This window comes from Triticum urartu, chromosome 5, assembly GCF_003073215.2.
Source record: "Triticum urartu cultivar G1812 chromosome 5, Tu2.1, whole genome shotgun sequence".
NCBI lineage: Eukaryota > Viridiplantae > Streptophyta > Magnoliopsida > Poales > Poaceae > Triticum > Triticum urartu.
In genome coordinates, this window is record NC_053026.1 from 13,425,645 (window position 1) to 13,450,433 (window position 24,789).

At 46.5% G+C, this 24,789-nt stretch overlaps 1 pseudogene; it reads right to left on the reverse strand.

Annotated features, from left to right (window-relative positions):
• Positions 1-230: 230 nt before the first annotated feature.
• Positions 231-24,789, reverse strand: part of LOC125506631 — a 47,079-nt pseudogene continuing 22,520 nt past the window's right edge.

Here is a 24,789-nt window from a genome sequence, read left to right on the forward strand (position 1 = left end):
AGTCACATATACTGGATATGTCAGGCTAATAAGTAATAATGCATCTCAACATTGGATACCTGCTTGAGGTATGTCTATGTCAACCACAAGTAAAAAAGTACTTGGTATGCATCAACAAATGCAGTGACTACTTAATTATGGAGGGAGCACAGAAGCTCCTTGCAGCTACATAGCACTCTGACAAATAAGACTACATATGCCATGAATGATTACATGGACTCTAGATTTTATTCTTCAATTATTAATTAGGACCTGAAGTGAATCACATCAGGCGAAGCCATCGGGAACTCCTTAGTAATCTCCTCCCTCAACATATCCTTCTCCTCAGTGGTCCATGGATATCGAGAAGGACAGACCTTGATATTGGGATCCAAGTCCCCGCAGTCCTCGCACACCCGTCAGTCATGCAGATATATCTCCTTCATGTTCACCGTAATTTCCATGACCCGCCTTATGTATTGCACAAAGTTCTCCTTAGGTTGGAAGCCATAGATGGTGAGCTTAACCAGATTCTTGTGCTTAAAATGAACAGCGGATGGTTGCCACTCCACGTTTTCTTTCTCACAGTAACCCTTTTTCCTTCGAACATCCTTTTTTGTCTCCATTTCACACCAATGATCCCACACCGTGATGCATAGCTCCTTTAGGGAGCTTGCATCTTCAAGAATGAACATGGTCCAATCAATATTGCATTCTTGAGGAAGATTATCCAGATTCGCAATCTGTAGCTTGCCAAGCACAGGTGCAAGCGGTTTGGGGCACTCAGGTAGAACCCAAATCTGGCACAGCAGAAGCAAATTATAATTGTGTACAAACTGCAAAAAAATTACATTACACCCTCAAGAGCTAGAAAAGGGACTTCGTTAAGTTATTAATATTACTATTATAAGCATATATAAAAAGGAATGAGACATATATGGACGACTAGTGAGTACCTTTTCACTTTGAAAATCCAGACGTAGGTCGCTTATCCAAGGTACATTAGCAAGGAGCTGACTTAACTAAATATTATTAGTCGAACTAACACCAACTTTTCCAAGGATTAGCTTTGAAAGCTGCGGGACAGAAGAAAAATCAGGGGATCTTCTTGGTAAGACCAACCAACATATTTGACACGTTGGAGTTTTGGTAGACAGTTGAGTTGGATGGCTTCAAATTCCCCATAGTCGATGCGGAGCGCAATAGGTTGAGCATGTTGTACTTGAAGCACGCAGCGGACCCCTGCATCACAATGGGTGAGATGCAGAGATTCCAAGCGCTTGCAGGTGCTGAGGATGTTGTGGATGTCCGGTTCACCAAACCTCAAATTGCGCAGCCACAGCTGCGTGAGACCAGTAAACACAAGTGGGCAATCACCAAGCCAAGTATTGAACCGCTTGGGAAAGGAGAGGAGATCATGTTGAGTGCGTCTCCAAGAAGTCTTCTTCGTGAGGACCACAAACTCAGCGACGTCGATCTTCTTTTGGGTCGCCATGGTGCGGCCGACGGCTTGGCTGATGGACAGACATTCATCTTGCCTCAAACAGAACCTGACCCTCTGCTCGCGGATGGGGATCTCGGGATTCTTAATTTGAGAGAAATTGAACTCATCGGTAGACAATTTACTGGGGCCAACTCGTTGCCCACTCCGACTTATGAGAAGTTGGATAGGGTACTTGCTTGTGTGGAGTGGGAACAAAAATATCCTTTGGTGTCGGTTCATGCGATGCAAAGAGCAATCTCGGACCATACACCACTGCTTGTAGACTCGGGAGAGGCTACGCACGTTGCGAAGAAGAATGCTTTCTCTTTCAAACTTAGTTGGTTCAAGAAAGAAAACTTCTTGGAGATCATCGCACGCGAATGGGCAATTCCTGTTAGTGGAAGCACTAGTCTTGAGAGATGGCAAAATAAGATCCGACATTTGAGACAGTTTTTGCGAGCTTGGGCTAGAAACGAAAGTGGGCTTTACAAAAAAGAAAAAGAGCGACTTACTCGTTTGATCGAAGCTTTAGATTTAAAAGCTGAAAGTAACCTGCTTACGGTGAATGAGCAAAGCTCCAAGTCCGAAGCTGAGCAAGGCCTATGAGCTCTTCTTAGAGAAGAGGAGCTCAACTGAGCACTGCAGGCCAAAGTGCTTAAGGTTGTCCAAGGGGATAACAATAAACAATTTTTCCATATGATTGCGAATGGCAAACATAGGAAGAAGAAAATCATTCATCTTGAACAAGACGAGGGGATAATTATGGGGCATGAGAACCTAAAAGCTTATATCTCTAACTACTATAAACAACTGTTTGGCCATCCGGAAGCAAGTACGGTGGCCCTAGACAAATCTGTAATTGGAGATATTCCTCAGCTCCAGGTAGAAGAGAATGGTATTTTAGCTGCTCTGTTTACGGAGAAGGAGATTCTAGATGCAATCTCACAAATGAAATCGAATAAAGCACCAGGACCAGATGGGTTTCCTACTGAATTCTATAAGAAATGTTGGCATATTATTAAGGATGATCTTATGCCTATATTTCATGATTTCTTTAATGGTCATTTAGAGTTGTTTCATCTTAACTTTGGCATGATTACGCTATTCCCTAAGAAAGAAGAGGCAATTCGGATTGAACAATTCAGGCCAATTTGTCTTCTTAACGTGAGTTTCAAAATCTTCACAAGGGTGGGTACCAATAGATTGACACAGATCGTGCATTCAGTGGTACAACCGAGCCAAACAGCATTCATGCCAGGGCGACATTTACTTGAAGGGGTGGTCGTTTTGCATGAAATGCTACATGAAATTCATTCGAAGAAGCTAGATGGGGTTATCTTCAAAGTGGATTTAGAGAAGGTGTATGATAAAGTTAAATTGCCTTTCCTACAGCAGGCAATGCACATGAAAAGATTTACTGAGGTCTGGCGGAACCAAGTGGGTTCTCAAGTCCAGAAGGGTAGTGTCGGAATCAAGGTTAACGATGATATCGGTCATTATTTTCAGACACACAAGGGTTTGAGACAAGGAGATTCCATGTCTCCTCTCTTGTTTAATATAGTGGCCGATATGTTGGCCATTCTTATTGGCAGGGCCAAGCAGCATGGGCAAGTGGAGGGGTTAGTTCCTCATCTGGTTGATGGAGGAGTATCCATTCTACAGTATGCTGACAACAGTATCTTATTCATGGAACATGACATTGCTAAGGCGCGTAATATGAAACTTATACTATGTCTCTTCGCATAATTGTCTGGTTTAAAGATAAACTTCCACAAAAGTGAGTTGTTCTACTTCGGGAAGGCCAAAGAAGAACAAGACACATATAGACAATTGTTTGGATGTGAATTGAGTTCTTTACCATTTAATTATTTGGGCATACCAATTCACCACTGTAAGTTATCTAATAAAGAATGGAAATGTATCGAAGATCGAATAGAAAAAAATCTTAGCTGCTGGAAGGGTAAGCTTATGTCTTATGGAGGCCGGATAGTGTTGATTAACTCAGTACTGACTAGTATTTCAATGTTCCTATTATCGTTCTTTGAAATTCTGAAAGGGGTACGGAAATGACTTGATTTCTTCAGATCTCGGTACTTCTGGCAGGTAGATGAGGCCAAGAGGAAATACCGTCCACACAATGGGACATTATTTGCCGACCAGAAGACCAGGGCGGTCTCGGTATTGAGAACTTAGAAATCAAGAACAAATGTCTTATGAGAAAATGGCTCTATAGATTAGAGACAAAGCCGGAGGGCATGTGGGCACAGATTTTGCATAATAAGTATCTACAGTCGAATCTCGAGATATAAGTATCTTTTTATATGGATTTGATTAATTCTGGCCCAATCTCGAGATCGTTGCATATTTGGAAGATTAAGGTTCCTTTGCGCATTAAGATCTTTATGTGGTTTGTCCACAAACAAGTAATTCTTACAAAGGACAACTTAATCAAGAGGAGCTGGGTAGGTAGTCCATGATGTTGCTTTTGTGATCATGATGAAACAATACAACATTTATTTCTTGAATGCCCACTCGCCAAATTGCTTCGGAGAACGATTCATATAGCCTTCAACATTATTCCTCCAGTTGACATTGCATCGTTGTTTGGAATGTGGTTAAATGGGGTTGAACATACTACTGTGGCTCATATTCGGATTGGAATATGTGCGCTTTTGTGGGCTATATGGAATTGCAGCAATGATTTGATATTTAACAAACAACACAATTTAACTTTCTTGCAGGTCATCTTCAGAGCTACAGCTTAGATCCGTACGTGGTCCTTACTCACTCCTATGGAATCCTGGGAGCCTTTGGTTACTGGGTGCAAGCAGTGGGAGATGTTAGCATGGGCTAAATTCAACCGGTTCGGATGGCGCTCGCATAACATGATAGGAGTCTAGGGAGCTTATCCTTCTTATTGCCATTCCGGTTGTGATTGTTAGCATGAACTTTGATTTTTTATTTTTGCTCCACTTGCAAGCTGTAATACTTTAACGACTTTGTGGTACTTTGCAAACTTTTAATAAGATAGCTGCATCCATCATCATGATGCAGAGCCAGGGGTACGCTTCCATTTTTCAAAAAAAAAACTTGTCCGTGATAGCAGCCACAACAATGTTGTAGTGAAAAATACGATTAAAAGTGTCGACATCGGGCTTGAGGTAACGCGTAAGGGAACCAATATCTATATCAAGCAGCGAAAGCATGGGGGGAAGCTTGAGAATCCTCTTAGACAGGATGCAGGCTCTCAAGGCATCTAGCGTTTCAACCCTCTCCAATATGTTGAGTAGTAGGTGATCGGGCAGCTTGCTAAGACTGTCAACTTTCTACATCATCATCACATTATGTAACCAAGGAAAGAAAATGAGCCTCCCTTGTGGACACGAACAAATTAAGGAGGAGAAAACATGAAAGAAATAAAAAAGGTGCTTACATTATTATTGTTCGGATTTGTTAAAACTCATTCAGCAGAGAAACAAATTGGTCTAATTCACTTTTCTGAGCGTCCGATCGACCCGCTCCACGATTTGTGTTTCGTCCTGGGGGGCGAGTTGTTTTGTTTGTCGGGCCGGGAGCGACACACGGGGGAGCGAGTTGTTTTGTTGTGGGCTGGGCCTCCGCATTTTGTTTGTTTGTTTTGGGTCGTGCTTTAGAATGCGAACGGTCTAACCCTATGCTAATAAAGGTCCATCCGTGCTGCTGTTGTCACTCTCCTCGGCTCTCTTCCCCTTCCCATCGGTTGTTTCTCCCCGAGAACCGTGCTCTCACATCTGATTTCAAGCTAAGCGTGGAACGACTTGGTGGGTTTCTAGCGAGAGACATGTCAGGGGAGGCCAGCGGAGTGAGTGTTCGACTCCTTTTCTTGTCCTTTTTTTGATTTGTTTTTGCATTCTAGGGTTTGTTCCTCTGTTGTTTGTTTGTCTTGAGTTAGTTCATCATTAACCTGGGGGGGGGGGGGTTATACGAGCGACCTACCTTAGGAGGAATGTTTTTGAGTGTGGACTGCACACGTTTTTTTAGGAGAAAACTTTGCTTATGCCACTCTAGAATTTGACATATCACTTTTGCCACTCGTGGCTTTTGACAATACATCACAAATTCCATTCCATGGCAAAAACGATAATTATTTATTACACTTTTGCCACTCTTAACTTTCGACAATGTATCACAATTGCCACTCTGAAAATTTTGCTTTTGCCACGGAATGGAAAAAGTGATATATTGTCAAAAGGTAAGAGTGGCAAAAGTGAAATGTCTGGCATAAGCAAAGTGGGCAAAAACTAGAGTGGCAAAAACAAAGTTTTCCCTCTTTTTAGAGAGAAATTAAATGTTTTTTGCTTGTGTCCCTAGGTATAGATCCTGCCCTGTATGTAGTTGTGCATCTACATATAGCTGCTGAATAGTAATTATATTAGTTACAGAGCCTGCTGTTATTTTGAATAGTATCTATATGCTCATCTTTTTTAGATTCCTGTTTGTGGAACTGTATGTAGCACATAGCACCCATATTGCAATCTAGACTTTTTGTTTGTTTGTTTTGTTTATAAATCTGAATGTATCAGCTAGCATTCAGTTTTTTAATTTAGAGTCTGTACATACATGTACTTCTAGCTCATATATATAGATATGTATAGGCAGGAGACAGAGGTGCCTTTTCCATTTTTTTACTCTCATGTGTCATATATGTACTTCTAGGACCCAGTTTGTCATCTTCACTTACAGACTATGTCAGTCATTCATTTTTTAGAGTCTCAAATATAACGCTTCCATTTGAGAACATGGAAGTTATTTTTTGCAGTGGGGAAACTAAGAAAATATACGGGTGTGCTTGTGGAGTTCATTCAGCAGCACTTCTGTTGTTTGTTCTTTTTTCCTAGTATATGGGTGTTTATCTGTTCGAGTAACTACGGCGCCTATCTTTTTCCCCTGAATATGAATTCACACATTGCTGTGATACTTTATTCTTCTTTGGCCTTTTTTCCTGAAGTTAGAACCATGAAGTTGTGGCTGTTCTTTTTCCATCTTTGTTTAAACTTGATAAGTACCCTAGAATCTTATCCATTTTTGATTTGTTTTGCATGTTCCGTATTAAGGTGCCTGTTCTCGCAATTATGTACCTGGAAAATGTATCGCCTGGAATTTTGTGCGGCATTGTTGCGTTGAGTCTGTAAAATATCCATAGTTCAGTAGGCTGAAGTTTTATGTTTATTGCTCATGTCTGACAGCGCCGTTACCAGTATCTGATTTGTGCTGGACCAGGCCCTTTTTTTGTTTAGCCCCCTCATGCACGAATTTCTAAAAGGAAATGTGACAAAAATAACTGTTAACAAATGACAATGTATTTAGAGTCGGAAGATCACAGTAATTCTGCTCCTTCAGGAGAGTAATCTTTGTAATTAACATTGTATAGGAATATCCTAGTTAACAAATTTCTTCCCATCGGGTAGCTTCCCTCACCTCACCTCCACCCGCATAGTTGTTGCCGACGGAAGACTTTTGGATATTGGATTCTAACAGTCCTTGGGTCCTGAGGGAGTCCTGGACTAAGGGGTCCTTGGGCGTTCGGCCCGTTATCCATGGCCCGGACTGATGGGCTGTGAAGACACGAAGACTGAAGACAATACCCGTGTCCGGATTGGACTCTCCTTGGCGTGGAAGGCAAGCTAGGCGACCGACTATGAAGATTCCCTCTTATGTAACCGACCTCCTGTAACCCTAGATCTCTCCGGTGTCTATATAAACCGGAGAGCATAGTCCGGATAGGACAGATTCATTACCATATACTCATAGGCTAGACTTCTAGGGTTTAGCCATTACGATCTCGTGGTAGATCAACTCTTATAACACTCATATTCATCAAGATCAATCAAGCAGGAAGTAGGGTATTACCTCCATAGAGAGGGCCCGAACCTGGGTAAACATTGTGTCCCCCGTCTCCTGTTACCATCGATCCTAGATGCACAGTTCGGGACCCCCTACCCGAGATCCGCCGGTTTTGACACCGACATTGGTGCTTTCATTGAGAGTTCCACTGTGTCTTCGATGAAAGGTTCGATGGCCCCTTCGATCATCAGTAATGACGTTGTCTAGGGAAAAACCTTCCTCCCCGGACAGATCTTCGTATTCGGAGGCTTCGCACTATGGGCCAACTCCCTTGGCCATCTGGAGCAGATCGATAGCTACGCCCCTGGCCGTCAGGTCAGATTCGGAAGCTTGAATTACGCCGCGGACATCCGTGGAGATTTGGTCTTCACCGAATTTGAGACCGCGGCGATCGCTCGCCCCGATGAACATGACTTAAATCTGTCATCGGATCACATCTAGGAGATGGTTCCTGTTGCTTCAACGACCATAAAGCCGGAGGAGATTGCGCCATTCGAGGCCATAAAGTCCGCAGCGTTGGAGCCGCACGCAGACTCAGCCTCATACAACATCTGTGTTAACGGAACGTTGGACTCGTATCTGGCTGCAAGTTCCGAACCACTCGCGCCCGCGAACTCCGAGCTTCATCGGTTATCGATCTTTGAGTTCAGCGCCACAGACATCTTCCAGCATTCACCATTGGGCGACGTGCTAAACTCTTTACAAAACTTCTCCTTGGAGAAGGACTCACAGCCGAACTATATCCGGTTCGAGCTAGAGGCGGACGACGAGGAATTTCGCTTCCCACCCACCACCCACTTGTTGACACCTGATTTTGGCAAGATACAGATTGCAATGATATGGCGCGAGGTACCAGACACATGTCTGATGGGTTGCATGATTCATTCGACCTTTGCCGGCTGAATGAAGCTTGCCAGGATAGAGACTTTGCTGGCATGAAAAGCTTGCCAAGATGGAGGCCTTACTGGCGTGGAAACTTTCCGACGCAGAACTCACCGGCGTGGAAGCTTGCCGTTGTGAGCTTGCCGGGGTGGAAACCTTGCCGGGTGGAAACCTTGCCGGGGTGAAACCTTGTCGGTGTGAAAGCTTGCCGGGTAGAAACTTTGCCAGTATGAAAAGCTTGCCGAGATGGAAAGCTTGCCGGGGTGGAGGCTGTCAGAGTCAATCGACCAGAAGTTGAAGATGAGCTCAAAAGGTTATTAAGATAGCCTCAAATGGAAAAGTTCTCAAACTGAGAGAGTTTCGTGTCATCAAAAGGATAAACTTCGATATTTGGGCCATCACCATCCGGTCTCATCTCTAAGGCCGAAGTTGTGTTTGAAGTACTGAGATTTACTATCCAGAACACTATTCGGCTGATTACACTCCGAAGATGGCCTCATAAGAGAAAGGTTTCTACACGAGTTATCTTCGTCTCGTCAAAACGATCGGTTTTGTTATAAAGATCGTCTCAATCCATGGTCATATGCAAAAGTTAGAGCCCGCACAACGAGACCCTCCAGCAAGCAAAAATATGACGCCCGGAACCAGACACATGTGGGTATGTCTGATGAGTTGCGTGAATAATTAGCTGTTTTGCGCAAGCGATTTGACCCTCGAGATGACCTCTGATGAAAAAACGTTCAACATGAAAGATGTTCGTCTCGTCAAAAAAGTCAAGATTGCTTTTGTGCTCTTTTCCATCCGAGGTCTTTTGTCACCACAAAAAGGACCCTCAAAGTGCAGCCAGTTTAAACCGAACAGTTTTGGAAAGTTTGGATAAAATTAGTCCGAATTTGACTAGGGTTTTGGACGTGAATTGATGTAATTTTCTTGTAAGGAAAGCCTAGATAAATCCTTTGCTTGTACGGGAACTCCAGCCGCCTCTTATATATGTTGAGGGTGACGGCCGATTAAAACAACACACAATCGAACAAATCAATATACTACTTTTTCAGCCTACGTTTTATCTCTCCACCGTTTTTCTCTCTCGTTCTTTGCTGTTCTTCGTGTTTGAGAGCTGCGAATCCCGAGGATCTAGGGGCGAGCGAATCGACCTAGGGCAGCCCATAGCCGCCGTAATCCCTGACGGGGTCCCTCCCGGGTGCGCGAGGTTTCGGGTCTGCAAAAAGCGCCCGCCGACTGTCTTGCGTATCGCGCTGTCGGTCGGGTATCCTTCGACGTGAGCTGCGGTGCATCACCCCCGGCGTCGAGGGTACACGTGACGTGTTCGTGTGTCAACACCACTTCATCGCCATTGTCGAAGAACTAACGGACGACCTCGATTACGACTCCGAAGACATCGATGGTATGGACAACGATGCTGGAGAAGAGGAGGCCCCAAACCCGCCATTCACTGGACGTTGGATGGCCACCTCCTCGTACGACATGTACATGGTCGATACACCTAAAGGATCTGACAACGACAAAGAAGAGCCAGATAAGGATAAACCTCCTGAGACGCAGTCCAAGCGCAGGCGCCCCAAACGCCATTCTAAACCTCGCCGCTCAAAATACAACAACACCGGTACTGGAGAGAATAGCACTCCGGGCAACGCTGAAAACAATGAAGACCCTGTCGGCGCAGCATCCGAACAGGAAGAACATGACGACATGCAAGACAGCCCTGATGAGCAGGCCATAGAAGATGACTCGGGGGACGATAGTTACTGTCCACCCTCCGAAGAGGAGACAAGCCTCGGCAACGAAGATTTCATCGTGCCTGAGGACCCCCTGGAGCAGGAGTGCTTTAAGATTCAACTCAAAGCCACTGCAAGGAGCCTGAAAAAGAAACAGCAGTAGCTTCAAGCTGAACAAGATTTGCTCGTCGACAGATGGACTGACGTCTTGACAGCAGAAGAATACGGCCTCAAGCGCCATCCAAGAGCTACCCGAAACGCAGACTGCTACCTCAATTCGATGAGGAGGCACCGGAGCACACATCTCCCTCACGTAATGTGGAACGACCACCACGTGGTCGAGAGAGGGCGGCCGACCGGCCACCAAGCGGTCGGGATAAAGCGGCAACTCAAGCCGAATAGCAGCCTGCCCAACCGCCCCGCAAAAATAAAGACAGAAGAGTTCGGGGTCACACGTATGACCTCCGACAGACCCTGGACAGTAGAGCAGGACATACAAGATCGATCTACGGATCGTGAGGACGTTCCTCGAGGTACGAAGACGACTACCTACCCGGACGTGAGAAACCTAACCACGCCCGGATTGAATAACGCAGACTGACTCCATCAGAGCTCCGCCGCGACGCGGCCCGCTATAGAGGCGCCGCACACCCTCTCTGCTTCACAGACGAGGTGCTGGATCACGAATTCCCCGAGGGGTTCAAGCCTGTCAACATGGAATCATACGACGGCACAACCGACCTTGCGGTATGGATCGAGGATTTTATCCTCCATATCCACATGGTTCAAGGAGATGACCTCTACGCCATCAAATACCTCCCACTCAAACATAAAGGGCCAGCTTGGCACTGGCTTAATAGCCTGCCTGAAAATTCTATTGGCAGCTGGGAGGACATAGAAGAGGCCTTCCTCGATAACTTCCAAGGAACTTATGTCCGTCCACCAGATGCCGATGACTTAAGCCACATAGTTCAACAATCTGGAGAATCAGCCAGAAAATTCTGGACTAGTATCCTAACCAAAAAGAACCAGATTGTTGACTGTCTGGACACTGAGGCCTTAGCAGCTTTCAAACACAGCATCCGTGACGAATGGCTAGCACGCCACCTCGGCCAAGAAAAGCTGAAGTCCATGGCGGCCCTCACGGCGCTCATGACCCGCTTTTGCGGTGGTGAGGACAGTTGGCTGGCTCATAGTAACAACACAGCCAGCGAGACAGGCCCCTCCGAGGAAAAAAAACAGCACCGGCAAGCTTCAGCGCAATAAACATAATCGCCGAAGCAATGGCAACAACACCGATGACACCACAGTCAATGCCGGATTCACTGGCTCCAAGTCTGGCCAACGAAGGAGCCCTACAAACGAAACAATGAAGGACCTTCCAGCCTGGACCGCATACTTGACCGTCCGTGCCAGATTCACGGCACCCCGGACAAACAAGCCAATCATACCAACAGGGATTGTTGGGTCTTCAAGTAGGCTGGCAAGTTAAATGCCGAATATAAAGAAAAAGGGATCACAAAGTGAGGACGAAGACGCAGAGCCCCGGTAGACTAACACAGGGGGGCAGAAGAAATTTCCCCTCAAGTCAAGACGGTAAACATGATATACACTACACACATCCCCAAAAGGGAGCGTGAGCGAGCGCTTAGGGACGTCTACGCGGTAGAGCCAGTCGCCCAAAAATTCAATTCGTGGTCATCATTCCCGATCACCTTTGATCGCCGAGACCACCCAACTAGTATCCGCCATGGCGGTTCAGCCGCACTGGTCCTCGACCCAATTATCGATGGATTTCACCTGACACGAGTCCTAATGGATGGTGGCAGGAGCCTTAACCTGCTCTATCAGGATACAGTGCGGAAGATGTGCATCGACCCATCACGAATCAAACAAACAAAAACTACCTTTAAAGGAGTCATTCCAGGCATAGAGGCCCGCTGTACGGGCTCAATCATGCTGGAAGTGGTCTTCGGTTCTCTGGACAACTTCCGAAGTGAGGAGTTAATCTTCGACATCGTGCCGTTCCGCAGCGGCTACCACGCACTGCTCGGACGAATAGCGTTTGCTAGATTCAACACAGTGCCACACTACGCTTATCTCAAGCTCAAAATGCCCCGTCCACGCGGCGTCATAACAGTCAACGGCGATACGGAATACTCCCTCCGAACAGAGGAGCACACCGCGGCCCTAGCAGCAGAGGTACATTGCGGCCTTCTCAAGCAGCACCATAGTGCGGCTGCCAAGCCCCTGGACACCATCAAGAGGTTCCGGACTACTCTACAGCAGGACAGCGTGGCTCATAAAGAGCTCGATTAGCAATCTGGCCACCGTCCCAATGAAGACGTTGTATTCATACCACACATACATAATTACACACTCAAAATCCCATGGACATCGACGGAGGCAGAAGCTAACCCGGGATCTTCAGTTCGGCTTGACTGGCCCCGGACTCACACATACTTTTCAACTTTCCTTTTTTTTCCAGGTTCCTTTTCCAACGGGCCTGCTGAGCAGTACCTTTTAAGGATCGGCATACAAAGATGACAAGCAGCATAGGTATGTAGGGTAAACTTTATACGCTATTCTTGACAGTATTTTTTACTTATTTCTCAGGACCCGCATGCTGCGCCCTCTTTATTCCGGCATGTCAAATAGCCAGGATGCTTATCACACCATTTGTACAAGATATGCCTTGACGTATCCATACTGTTATAATGAAAATGGTTTGCGGCCCAGTTTCTGTGGCTTTCGCTTCTTAAATCATTTTATTTCGATTTGCTTATCAATTGCATCCGTACACTTTGGTACGTCTCATACTCGCCAGGGGCTCACCACCGCCCCATAATACGGCAGCAAAGTCCGAACACTTCTTATAGATAAGTTTGGCACCCCGAATTTAGCATTATATGTATTGGCTCCGAATCATGTCTTTGGTCAATAGTTGGGTTGCCCGGGTCCTGTGCATGGTACCCTATGTTCTGCTCTATCGGCTAGGGTAGTAAAGAGAGAACTACTGCGATTGTGCCCCGGCTTTGACCGGATGAGCACCTCAGTAGAGAATGCCAAAAACTGACTGTCATGATACGGCGAGAGCCGGTCAGCTGTTCGAGGTGCACAAAATCGTTGGAGATTTCTTCCGCGTTACGCGAATGATCGGTACTCCCCGATCAGATGCTAACAGCACCCTGGCTTGGACCAGGGGCTGCACACTTGCTTAACTATAAAACACCTATGGCTAAGTGAGGGCGTTCAAGCCGTATAGTCTGATTGCCTTGTTCGTTGCGCTAAACAACTCCCCAGAGGACCATATAATTGGATCAAGATTGTTTAGATCCCATCCCGAACACCTCCGTACTAATTACGTGTGCGCAGAAGCCGACGACTGGCCAACCCTCAGATTGCATATAACACGGCCGCACAGGAGGAAACAATTTAAAGCATAACGAAATTTCATTACACAATAAAGCTTTGTCTTTATAATACAAGGCAAATGACAACACGAATGTATTCATTCAAAAATAATGTCATGCGAACATTGAGCAGCCACAAGTCGAGACCCTTCTATGAAATCCGCAAAACATTTCTCGGGTGTGCTGTGCTCCATGCCCTCCGACTGCCCGCTGGCCGCTTCAACAGCGTTCATCTTCGCCCACCACATCTTCCAGCGAGCGAAGGCCATACGGGCTCCTTCAATACATGCAGAGCGCTTGAGTACGTCCAACCACGGACAGGCATCCACCAGCCGCCTCACGAGTCCGAAGTAGCTGCCGGGTATAGCTTCGGCTGGCCATAGCCGGATTGTCAAATCCTTCATGGCTAGTTCGGCCACCCTGTGCAGCTCCACCAGCTGCTTCAGCTGATCGGTGAAGGACACGGGATGCTCCGGCGTCGCATACAGCGACCAGAATAGCTTCTCCATAGAACCTCCTCCTTCGACTCGGTAGAACACTGTAGCGTCCGATACGCTGCGTGTTAAATCCACAAAAGCTCCTGGGGAACTCCGAATCCGAGTTAGTAAAAAGTACTGCCTCTCCGCATACTTGCTTTGCATCTTAAAAGCCTTACCCGCCGTGATCTCCTGGATGACGGCCTGGGCCTCATTCCGCGCGGTTTCCGCGCCCTGACGAGCCTTGGTGAGTTCGGCCTCCTTAGCCGACACATCATTCTCCAAGGTCTCACATTTTTTTACTGCATCTTGGAGCTCCTGCTGGATTTCCTTGACGCTGGCCTTGAGCTTCTTACGGGCGGCTTGCTGCTGGACAACCTTCTCCTCGGCCACGCCTAGGGCCTTCCTCAGGGCCTCGACCTCGGTCGCGGCCCCTGCATACATTTCGACATTACAGTCAATACACAACGTCTCCGCTTTCCGAACATACAGCAAGACGTTACTTACCTTGCTTCTCTTGCAGCCGCACTCTAACTTCGGCAGCATGCGAGGTCGCGGCCAACAGCGATGCCTGCTCATGCACACATATCACGTTAGTCTCCTACTCTAGAGGATTGATCCTCCGTCCAGTTCCTCTTACCGAGCACCGGACAGTGTCTCAGGGGCTACTGACTATAGGTTTTTTTCTCTCTCACTTACCTCGAAACCTGTCAACAGGTTGCTGCAGGCTTCCTTCAGTCTAGTCTTGGCGGACTGAACCTTCTCGATCACCGTGCTCATAAGGACACGGTGCTCGTCCATAACTGAGGCGCCTCATAGCACCTCCATCACTAGTAGAAAACGGGCCATTAGCACCGGTTCGTAAGGCCCTTTAGTGCCGGTTATGGAACCGGCACTAACCTTTTGGCACTAAAGGCCCCCCCCCTTTAGTACCGGTTCAGCACGAACCGGTGCTAAAGGGGAACCACGTGGCACGAGCCAGCTCCGGGGGCCGGGAGCCCTTTAGTACCGGTTGGTAACACCAACCGGTACTAAATGGTTGTGGGTTTTTGTTTTATTTTGTATTTTTCAATTAAATTTGTGTTATCAATTTAATTTAGGATTGTTTTACGTTATAATGAGTTGTAGTCATCATCATCATCATCATCATCGCATATTAATAAATAAATAAACTCTAGCTAGCTAAAAATCATCGTAGTCGTCTAATTACCACTATTTAATCATCATAGTAATTACCGCGCTAGCTATCTAATCATCATCAACGCTGGCTAGCTTAAAGAGGAAACATTCACTTTGTAACAGAAGCAAAGATATCATCAAGTTCAACATAATCGTCACCAAGATCGAAGTTCAGGACACGGACATGAGACAAGTACTAATTAAGAGCATGAACTAGTAGCTACTGATCCTGCTGCTCCCTCTCAGGTAGAATAGCATAGAACATGTATAGCTCTCCTGATTCATCATACTGGAGCATGTAGATGAATCTGTTTCCTAATCTTGGGTTGCGCTTCTCCTTACTGCCCCCTAGTACTTCTCTGCGATCGTTAACAATTTTGCTCCAATCTTTCACTATTAAGCATTCTTCGCTTTCAGAAATCCTGAATGCACTCATGTGCAATGTCGGAAATCTTGGTCGTAAGCTAACCATTGACATGCGACCTTTTGTCTCGATCCACTGAGGCACAACTGTCATCGGAAGTCCCTGTTGAACAACATCGTATAGTAATTAATATACTAAGCAATGAAAGTTTAGCTTCAAAAATAATGTATGCAAAAGATGCACTAATTAAGGACAAATATTTAAAATATTACCATCTTTTGATTATAGATGTGACCGTAGTTCAATACGATCACCATTGGTCGCACGTTTTGAGTACTAACATTTCTAAGTTTAGGAAAAAAAATTGTCTTGACAGTATTAAGATCCTCAAACCATGAAACATAATGACTTATCTACTCGCAGTTTAGTTGAGCCCCGGGGCAGTAGTAGGTCTTGTGTACCAAGCGCCGGACATGTTTGCTTGAACCGAAATAAGCTGACAATACAAATTAGTTGTCAACTATTTTTGAATAAACTGTATGAAAGACATAAACATATGCATGCATGGTTGAGAAAAACTCACCAAATGGTAGAACTGGAGGCGTTTGCACATCGACCCAGATGTCTATATTACCTTTAATATCATCTTCCGGACGAATATCAAAGGTGATAACCATATCAGGCTCAAATGCATAAGCCTTGCATAGTGCTTGCCAAGTTTTGCATTCAAAATGGGTGTATGTGTCTCCATTATATAATTTGACGTTGAAAGTATACCCATGCTCCGTCCTCAAGTAAACTCTCTTTACCTCCATATCATCTATAGCACTAAAACCTATCTTATCCAAGACAAAAATTCTTGCATGGCAGGGGATGCGCTAGTAGAATAGTGAAAATATAAAATTATAAGTTGAAGCAAATGAAGCATAAGTTTTGCATTCAAATAATAATTGACAAAGTGACTTACTGTATCAACTTCGAATGTCTCATCTAGCTTGATGCTGAAGCGCCTACCATCAACAAGGAAATTTTGGTCGCACAGGCCGCGCTGGTCTTCACAGTGTTCGCACAAAATAAAATCTTTTTCGTCGTCAGATGACATTAATATATCTAACTATATATTCATCTAACATTAAACACCTATATCTAGCCAAATATATATTCATCTAACATTTGACATTAATATATCTAACTATATATTCAATTGACATTACTATATATTTAACTTTTCTATCTAATTCATCTAACATTCGACATTAATCTAACATTTATATAAACTCAAAATATATAAAAAATTAAATAAACAGAAAAACTCATTAACAAATAATATTTTAATTAGATCATCAAATCTCATATACCTAAATTTTCTTACTAAAATAAACTAGTTATATTAATTATTCAACTAGTTCTAATCTCATATACCTAAATTTTCTCACTAAAGATAAACTAGTTATAGTAATTATTCCACTAGTTCTAATCTCATATACCTAAATTTTCTTACTAAAAATAAACTAGTTATATTAATTATTCAACTAGTTCTAATCTCTAGTTCGACAATTTTTCTATCTAGCTAGCTAATTCATCTAACATTCGACATTAATCTAACATTCGATCATCTAATTAACTTTTCTAAAAAACAGAAAATAAGTAAAAAAAATGTGTGTGTGTATGTGTGTGTATGCATGTGTGTGTATATATACGTATATGTGTGTACGTATGTGTGTATGTGTGTGTGTATGCGTGTGTGTGTGTATGCGTGTGTGTGTGTGTGCGGCCCCGTACGCCGCCGCCCCGTACGTACGAGCGGGGGCGCCGGCGTACGGGGCGGGGGCGCCGGTGTGTGTGTGTGTATGTGTGTGTATGTATGTGTGTGTATGTGTGTGCGGGAGCGAGAGAGAGACGTACGGCCGCGGCGATGGCGACGGACGGCGGCGGCGTTCGGGGCGGCGGCGACGGGCGGCGGCGGGGACAGCGACGATGACGACGGACGACGGGCGGCGACGACGGGATCGTGCGGCGCACGCGGCGGAGGTTGGAGACGAAGTGGGGATGAAACTGAAATTTTCGTAAGAGCTATATATATAGGATGGGCCTTTAGTACCGGTTGGTGGCTCCAACCGGTACTAAAAGCCTGGCGAAAATAGGCCTTTAGTACCGGTTGGAGCCACCAACCGGTACTAAAGGGGGGGCCTTTAGTACCGGTTGGTGGCTCCAACTGGTACTAAAGCCTTGCGCTGCCACCCCAAAGTTTAGTCCCACCTCGCCTGGCAAAGGGGAGCGGCACTGGTTTATAAACCCAACCGCGGCTACCTCTTCGAACTCCTCTATATAGCAGGCTTCTGGGCCTAATTAATTAGGGCGCGCTGCCCTGTGAGTCTGCTGGCCCTCCTGGGCCTGCATTTGCACACCCTAGGTCTGGTAGACCCACAGGGCAGTGCGCCAACAAATTTGTTATATAGTTTTTTCTTTTCTGCATTACTTATTTTCTTTTATTTATTTTTGATTAGTTTTTATATAGTTTTTTCTTTTCTGCATTATTTATTTTCTTCTATTTATTTTTGAGTAATTTTTTTGTATAGTTTTTTTATTTTCTGCATTATTTATTTTTGTATAGTCCGAAACCCTGATACTCGGAAAGAGTTTGTCCAATTTGTACACGAAGTGCGTCCAGTTTTTGCCGTGACCCTCTCTACTCTTTCGCGCATGCTATGCGGGTGATATGATGATACCATGCCAAGTTTCAACATTTTCAGGATTCATTTTGTAGTGATTTTCAATTTCACGGTCATTTAGCTCTCTAAACAATTAGGTAAATGACCGAAAAACAACAAATGATGTCAGAACATGTTGGAAATTGATGACGCCGCTTTAAATGCTGCATACTGAACACAAAAGAAGTCCGGAGTTTAAATAAGTTATTAAAAATAAAAAAGAGGTGCAATGCTGGTTAATTTGCTTCAAGCCATTCGGAATAGTGTAGGCTGCACTGCACATAGCTCAGTGCAACCTATGCTATTCCGCAAGGCTTGAAGCTAATCAACATGTAGGTGAGCATTGCAACTCTTCGTCATTGTCTGTGCACTCACGGCTTATAAACCGCTCATACTGCCTCTCTCTTGGCGAAGATCACAAGATAGTTTGGTTAAATTGCATTACTTGTAAGTCCAGTTAACATGGATGCTTATGATGCAAGAGCAACAGCAAAAGTGAAAATTTGGCACAAATAGGTAGTTGTGTAACTAAAATAGGTAGGAGGAGAGATAGCTCTTATGTCACAAAAACGAAGTTGTATCAAACCTTTTATGTCGGATCTAGAACAAACCAATCGGTATCGCCATCATACAGCCCAACCGTGGCTCGTGATGCATATATATGCATATCAAATGCACGGTTGGACGTATGATGGCGAATCCGAATGATTTGTATTCAGTCGATGAACTGGTAGATGTATGCAGTCGATGAACTGGTAGATGTATGTAGTCGATGAACGGAAAGACTTATCCAGGGAAGGCGAGAGGTGGGCTAGCTATATATATAGGGTTGTCTGGCTCACAAAGTGATCGTGGTAGTTTCGATCCAACGACTCACATGAGCTAGGAAGAAACACACCCTTGATCCAACGAGTCGCAAGAGCTAGAAAGAAACACACGATCCGTGTGATTCTTCCTGATTGGTGGGATGCACATTAGTACCCACTCCGGACTCCGAAACCCTGATACTCGGAAAGAGTTTGTCCAGTTTGTACACGAAGTGCGTCCAGTTTTTGCCGTGACCCTCTCTACTCTTTCGCGCATGCTATGCGGGTGATATGATGATACCATGCCAAGTTTCAACATTTTCAGGATTCATTTTGTAGTGATTTTCAATTTCACGGTCATTTAGCTCTCTAAACAATTAGGCTATTCCGCAAGGCTTGAAGCTAATCAACATGTAGGTGAGCATTGCAACTCTTCGTCATTGTGTGTGCACTCACGGCTTATAAACCGCTCATACTGCCTCTCTCTTGGCGAAGATCACAAGATAGTTTGGTTAAATTGCATTACTTGCAAGTCTAGTTAACATGGATGCTTATGATGCAAGAGCAACAGCAAAAGTGAAAATTTGGCACAAATAGGTAGTTGTGTAACTAAAATAGGTAGGAGGAGAGATAGCTCTTATGTCACAAAAAAATTTGTATCAAACCTTTTATGTCGGAACTAGAACAAACCAATCGGTATCGCCATCATACAACCCAACCGTGGCTCGTGATGCATATATATGCATATCAAATGCACGGTTGGACGCATGATGGCGAATCCGAATGATTTGTATTCAGTCGATGAACTGGTAGGTGTATGCAGTCGATGAACTGGTAGATGTATGTAGTCGATGAACTGAAAGACTTATGCAGGGAAGGCGAGAGGTGGGCTAGCTATATACAGGGTCGTCTGGCTCACAAAGTGATTGTGGTAGTTTCGGTCCAACGACTCACATGAGCTAGGAAGAAACACACCCTTGATCCAACGACTCGCAAGAGCTAGAAAGAAACACACGATCCGTGTGATTCTTCCTGATTGGTGGGATGCACATTAGTACCCACTCCGGACTCCGAAACCCTGATACTCGGAAAGAGTTTGTCCAGTTTGTACACGAAGTGCGTCCAGTTTTTGCCGTGACCCTCTCTACTCTTTCGCGCATGCTAGGCGAGTGATATGATGATACCATGCCAAGTTTCAACATTTTCAGGATTCATTTTGTCGTGATTTTCAATTTCACGGTCATTTAGCTCTCTAAACAATTAGGTAAATGAACGAAAAACAACAAATGATGTCAGAACATGTTGGAAATTGATGACGTCGCTTTAAATGCTGCATACTGAACACAAAATAAGTCCGGAGTTTAAATAAGTTATTAAAAATAAAAAAGAGGTGCAATGCTGGTTAATTTGCTTCAAGCCATTCGGAATAGTGTAGACTGCACTGCACATAGCTCAGTGCAATCTATGCTATTCCGCAAGGCTTGAAGCTAATCAACATGTAGGTGAGCATTGCAACTCTTCATCATTGTTTGTGCACTCACGGCTTATAAACCGCTCATACTGCCTCTCTCTTGGCGAGGTGGGATTAAAAACAGCTTGCCATAACCTCATTAGTACCGGTTCATGGTAAGAACCGGCACTAAATGGTGATGGTGGGGCCATAGCCTGACCGCAGGCTGATGCAGCCTCTTTAGTACCAGTTCGTGGCATGAACCGGTACTAAAGGTTCGCCACGAACCGGTACTATTGATCGCCGCCACGAACCGGCACTAATGTACACATTAGTGCCGGCTCTAATTCAAACCGGCACTAATGTGCTTCACGTTTGACCCTTTTTCTACTAGTGCATCAGGCTATCCGGCGCCCCTGGATGGACAGGGACCACCGGCGGAAGAGGGCTGCCCGCCTGACTCCGGAGCCATATGGGTCTCCGGAATCGTATTCGGCTGAGGGCCAAGATGGGTGCGGCCCTCTTCACCAGTCCCCATGGGGATCGTGTCCTCCATGTGTCTAGCAAGGGAGGCTTCGCCTCGTGGCGCCTCCCAGATAGCATCCTGGGTGTCGGTGTCAAAACCGGCGGATCTCGGGTAGGGGGTCCTGAACTGTGCGTCTAGGCCGGATGGTAACAGGAGGCAGGGAACACGATGTTTTTTTCAGGTTCGGGCCCTCTTGATTGAGGTAAAAGCCTACGTCCTCCTTGATTAATATGGATGATATGGGTAGTACTAGAGTAGATCTACCACGAGATCAAGGGGGCTAAACCCTAGAAGCTAGCCTATGGTATGATTGTTGTCTATGGAGTTGATGAAGTTGTCCTACGGACAAAACCCCTCCAGTTTATATAGACACCGGATAGGGTTAGGGTTACATAGAGTCGGTTACAATGGTAGGAGATCTTGAATATCCGCATCGCCAAGCTTTCCTTCCACGCCAAGGAAAGTCCCATCCGGACACGGGACGTAGTCTTCAATCTTGTATCTTCATAATCCAGGAGTCCGGCTGAAGGTATAGTCCGGCTACCCGAACACCCCCTAATCCAGGACTCCCTCAGTTGCCCCTGAACCAGGCTTCAATGACAACGAGTCCGGCGTGCAAATTGTCTTCGGCATTGCAAGGCGGGTTCCTCCTCCAAGTCCTTCATAGAAGATTGTAAACACCAAGAGTAGTGTCCGGCTCTGTAAAATAAGCTTCCACATATTGCCATCGAGAGAATAATATTAACACAAATCAAATCTGCTGACGTATTCTGCAGTGCGCCATCACACCACAACCAAGCCCTTTACTCGAATCGTTTTTACTTTCCCTCCTCAGCATGTTTTGCGAGGCGGTTTCCTTGGCACGTCTTGTCAAAGCAGAGATCGTGTACCCTTTTTATGGGATTCTCATCAATACGGACGTGGGTAACCCAACCGTGCCATTTATCACGGCGCTCGGGAGGCAAGTGAGTTTTATTAGGTAGGTGGGGACGCATAACCGCATCCGCCTATATAAGGGGATAAGGATCTACCCTTTTTACCTATGCCTTCTTCCTCCCTTGCCTATCCATCCCTCGCGCACCCGAGCTCCAGCGCCAAAGCCCGCACATCCCACCTCAACCTTCTCCAGCAATGTCCGGAGTGGGAGGAAAATGGATGGTCTCCTCCGCTATGGAGGGTAAAGTAAAAAAGATAAGGAAGGTCGGATACCTGGCCAAGGACATCACGCACCGGCTTCCCGAAGAGGGGCAGCTTATCCCCACCCCAAGGCCCCATGAGAGGGTCATGTTTCTCCACCACTTCCTCCGCGGACTAGGTTTTCCACTCCACCCATTTGTCCGGGGGCTCATGTTCTACTACGGCCTGGATTTCCACGATCTGGCTCCAAACTTCATCCTCAACATCTCGGCGTTTATCGTCGTGTGCGAGGCCTTTCTCCGCATCCGCCCCCATTTCGGCCTCTGGCTCAAGACCTTCAACGTCAAGCCCAAGGTGGTGCGCGGCAGCCAGGCGGAGTGCGGAGGCGCTATGGCGGGCAAGATGGCCAACGTCCTATGGTTTGAGGGCTCTTTCGTGGAGACCCTAAAGGGATGGCAAGCCGGGTGGTTTTATATCACCAAGCCACGCGATCCGGAATGGACCGCAGCCCTGAGTTCCGATCCGGACCCCCCACGTGGCTTATGTCCTGGAAAGAGACGGGCCTGTCATGGGGTGACGAGAAAGAGGTGACCGGATTGCAAACATGCATCCAGTCCCTGGTGAACAAGCCAGTCCGGCTTGTTAATATAATCCAGGTTCTGCTTGTCTGCCGGATCCTCCCGTGCCAACAACGGGATTTTAATCTGTGGGAGTTCGACCCGGCGGAGCACCAAACTCTCAACAGGCTCTTCGACACGATGTATGAAGACGCCTGGAGGGTGCTATTCAAGGGCGCCGAGGCTCCCGCATCCGCTTCCGAGGACCGCGGATACAGCTCGCAGTGTCACGCTAGCAAGGTATGCCATCTACACCCTTCACAGGATGTTAAGCTTTTTTTCATAGTTTGACACTATGCGGGATCTAAACTCCCTTTCCTCTGACAGGCTTGGCGGGTGATAGCCGAGCCGGTTAACTGTCCGGCTCCGTTGCCCGAAGATCCAGCCCCAGCTTTACTGGTGAAGCTGCTGGCCCCGGCGCCTTATGTGGTGCCGGAGAAGAAGGTCAAGAAGAAGAAGACCACGGGGACTCGAAAGAGTGCCCGTAACGTGGTGGTGTCGGACCCGTCATCTGACGAGTCCGAGGAGCCCTCCTCCCGTGAGAATGAGGAGGAGGAAGAAGAAGACTATCCCTCTCCAGTGGAGGGAGGAGAGAAGAGGAAGGTCGCCCCAACGGGGGAGGCCGAGGGGTCTAGAAAAAGGAAGACCCCTCCGCCGGACTACGCCCCTGACGCCAAAGAGGGCGAAGAGGAATGGCCGGACAGGGCCAAGCGTCCGGCGAAATCGTAAGTGTTCAGATACCAGAGTAACTCATGATATTCCCTTTCTTGCACAGCTTCCCCTAATGTCGAATATAATCATGCAGCCCGCCCCGGGCCGCACTCAACGAGTCGTCGAGCGGCTCCCTGGATTCATCGGACGTGAACTCTGTTCCGCCCGCTGTCTCCCCCCACACTGCGGATGACGCCGAAGTGGCATCGCATCAAGCTCCGGGGCAGGAGGAGGTGGTCCTGGAGGAGCCGCAAGGCGACCTCCCGGACCCAGGAGTGAAGGGGACAAGACCCCCCAGGGCTCCAAGTCCGGCCTTAAGCCGGACACCGTGCCGGAATCTTCAACGATTCCGGACTGTGGCAGGCGAACTCCTTCCAAGAGGAGCAAGCCTTCTGAGCCGGCAGCCTCCGTCCAACCGGAGGCGCCGGACAATCTGCTGGAGGTGCTTGAAGGTGCCTCCATCGACGAGGAACACCGTACTATTATGAGTACGGTGATCCGGAAGGTTCAGTCCGCCAAGAGCGGGCTGAATGAAGCTTGCGCTGGCCTCCTAACAGGCTTCGAGGTAAGTAAAAATATGTAAAAATATTACCGCATAGACAGTAGCCCCTGATGCTCTGTTTGGCGTTCGGAAAGAAAAGCCGAATAGAGGATCTATGAAATTTCACAGGAGTCTAATAAAGGAGTCAATATGCGTATGCAGGCTTCGCTGCTAGCCACCGCCGCACTGACTGCAGAGATGGATACCCTAAAACAGGGAATCGAGCGGTCCGAGCAAGAGCTCGGCCGTGCCAAGCAGCAGCTCGAGGAGAAAGAAGGTAAGAAATACCTTATAAAAAGGTGCCTATAGAGAGGCATGATTGCAAAAAATAACAGGATTGTACTGCTTATTGTAGGGGCCACTACTGAGGTGGCGACCCTCAAGCAGGCGCTGTCCGAGGCCGAAAATGAAAACGGCCGCGGAGCGGACCAAGCGAGAGAAACTTGGGTCTCAGGTCGGCGAGGTGCAACAAGAGCTTCAGGCTCTCATGAAGAAACATGAGAGTTTGGAGCTTGATTCAAAGACCCAAGCGTTCGAGCTCGCGATGGCCCTTGAGACTGCCAAGTCTGCCAAGGCCGAAGCCCAGAAGGCTCTCCGAGAGTTGGAGGATATGAAGAAGATAGCAACGGGTAAGGCATTCTTTATGCAAAGCAGAAACATAAAAGTAAACTACTTGTTACTTACCCGAATCCGGAGTTCTCCAGGGGCCTTCGCAGATCTTCCCCGCAGCGTGTCCGATGCCGCCGCATTCTACCGTGCTGAAGAGGGCAGCTTGACGGAGAAGGTATTCTGGTCTCAGTATGCTGAGGCCGGACACCCTGTGCCCTTGAGCGACCAGCTGAAACAGCTGGTCGAACTCCACAAGGCGGCCAAACAGGCCATGAAGGGCTTCAAA